Source organism: Microtus oregoni, unplaced genomic scaffold (assembly GCF_018167655.1).
Source record: "Microtus oregoni isolate MIOR12 unplaced genomic scaffold, Mior012 000108F_ref0000382, whole genome shotgun sequence".
Taxonomy (NCBI): Eukaryota; Metazoa; Chordata; class Mammalia; order Rodentia; family Cricetidae; genus Microtus; species Microtus oregoni.
Genome location: NW_024544726.1, coordinates 1,973,856 through 1,976,082, shown reverse-complemented (window position 1 = coordinate 1,976,082; position 2,227 = coordinate 1,973,856). Strand labels below are relative to the sequence as shown.

At 44.8% G+C, this 2,227-nt stretch overlaps 1 non-coding gene across 1 annotated transcript; it reads left to right on the top strand.

Moving 5' to 3' along the window:
* Positions 1–512: 512 nt before the first annotated feature.
* On the top strand, positions 513–584 carry Trnaq-uug. The gene has a single exon. It is a non-coding gene; the product is annotated as a tRNA-Gln (tRNA).
* Positions 585–2,227: the final 1,643 nt, after the last annotated feature.

Sequence of the window (2,227 nt, the reverse complement as noted above, 5' to 3'; positions counted from 1 at the left end):
TCTAGAATGGGGATGGATGTGAAGAGAAGCTGGAAAAATTACAGGAGATAGGCAACCTAGACAGCCACTGATATGCACACTTCATTCTAAATCTAGTGATTTGGGATTTCTCATACCGTGGTCACCAAACATCAAGAGGTGAGGTGGTTTTCCTCTTTCTTCCGTTTTTTTTTTTTTTTTTTGATTTTTGGGGACAGGGTTTCTCTGCAGCTTTGTTGCCTGTCCTGGAACTAGCTCTTGTAGACCAGGCTGGCCTCGAACTCCGAGACACCCGCCTGCCTCTGCCTCCCGAGTGCTGGGATTAAAGGCGTGCACCACCACCGCCTGGCCTTCCGTTTTATTTTAATTTTTAGATCTGGCTATTTGAGCTGAGTGACAGTGTAAACTATAAACCTAAAGGTCAGGAAATGTAATCAAATTCCATCCACACCCATGAATTAGGCATGTAAATTGGCCTTTCAGAAGCTAGACATGTCCATAAAAGCACAATAATAGACAACACTCAGTGTAGCGGTCTCGTGGTGTAATGGTTAGCACTCTGGACTTTGAATCCAGCGACCCGAGTTCGACTCTCGGTGGGACCAGCTATAGCGTTTTGGCTAGGAATGCCTCAATTTTTATGTAAAATGACTGATGAAAACCTTTTTTAAAGGTTTATTTGTTTTTATATTTTATATATGTGTATGTCCGTGTGTCTGTGTGCATTTGTCCGTGAAAGAGGGTGCTTGTGTTTATGGCGGCCAGCAGGAGCACTTGATCTTCTGAAGCTGGAGTTAACCGGCAGTTGAGAGTTACTATACTTGGTGCCGAGAACTGAATCCGGTCCTATGAAAGAGCTGAACCATCTCCCCAACGCCAAGAGCTTTGTATGTGGTGTGTGTGAGAGGGTATGTGCACCAGTGAATTTTGCTTGTAGAAGTCGGGGGTGTGGGATTCCCGGAGCTGGAGTTACGGGAGACCTTGAGAAACTTGATGTGGATGTTGGAAATCAAACTCGGGTCATCTGGAAGAGCAATACAGGCTCTTCATTATTGAGCCCTCTCTCCAGGCCCCTTTTTGAACATTTTAAATTGACCTGTTTTATGGTTGGGTTGATTTATAAATATTTTCTCCCCTTCCATAAGTTACCTTTTTATGGGACTTGCTACAACGTAGCCCAAAGTGGCTTAAAATTGGGAGTCCTCAGTCTCTGGAATTACAGGTCTAAGCCTTCTCAGCCTTTTACCTTTCAGTTCCAAGAGTGTTTCATTTCGTTTCTAATCATTCACTTAACCCCCACCCACCACAAAGTTTCTAATAGCAAATTGAGAACGAAGGAGAGGAACAGCTCTCACGAGACGTTCTGACTCGCCACAGAAAGAGATGTTAGCAGAGACTGCTCGCAATCAGGGAGCATGTAAAACCGAAAAAGAGGTTCAAGTACAGGTTAGCATGGCAGATCCGGGACAAAGAACGCAGGCAGAGTGGCCTTACTGATTCCGAGGAACCTGAAGGCAGCATGCACTGGGGCTAACCCGTGTTAAATGAACATAACAACCATGTCAGTAAGAAAAGGTGGGTTTTTTTTTCCTTTTTTTCCCCTGCAACAGGGTTTCTCTGTGTATCTCAGGCGGTCCTGTCTGTGTGACTCACTCTGTAAGTCAGGCCGACCTGGAACTCACAGAGACCCCCCTGCCTCTGCCTCTGAGTGCTGGGACTAAAGGCGTGCGCCACCACCACGCAGCTAAGAAAAATTTGTTTATGAAAGGAAAACAACATATTTTAGCCAGGATAGCTTAGGACAAACAAGTGGGATTGCTTAGAATAACTAAGCCATGATTATCCGTTAAGAGGCCCGCCCTGACCCCCACACCCAGGGTCATTTCCTCTTGTGTAGTAAGAACGCCAAGGGACAGACAGACTGTTCTCCTAGTTCTTCCTTCCCCTCTCTTCGCTTGTGCTGTGCCCAGGGAAATCTTTTTTTTTTAAATATTTAATTATTTATTAAGCATACAATGTACTGCTGGCATGGAAGGCACCAGGTCTCATTACATATGGCTGTGAGCTACTATGTGGTTGCTGGGAATTGAACTCAGGACCTCTGGAAGAGCAGCAGTGCTCTTACCCTCTGAGCCACCTCTCCAGCCCGCCCAGGGAAATCTTAAACCTTTTGCATCCTTGGAATTTTTTTTTGTTCTTTCATTTTTTTTTATCATCACACCCAACATTTAATTGTACTTTTTTTTTC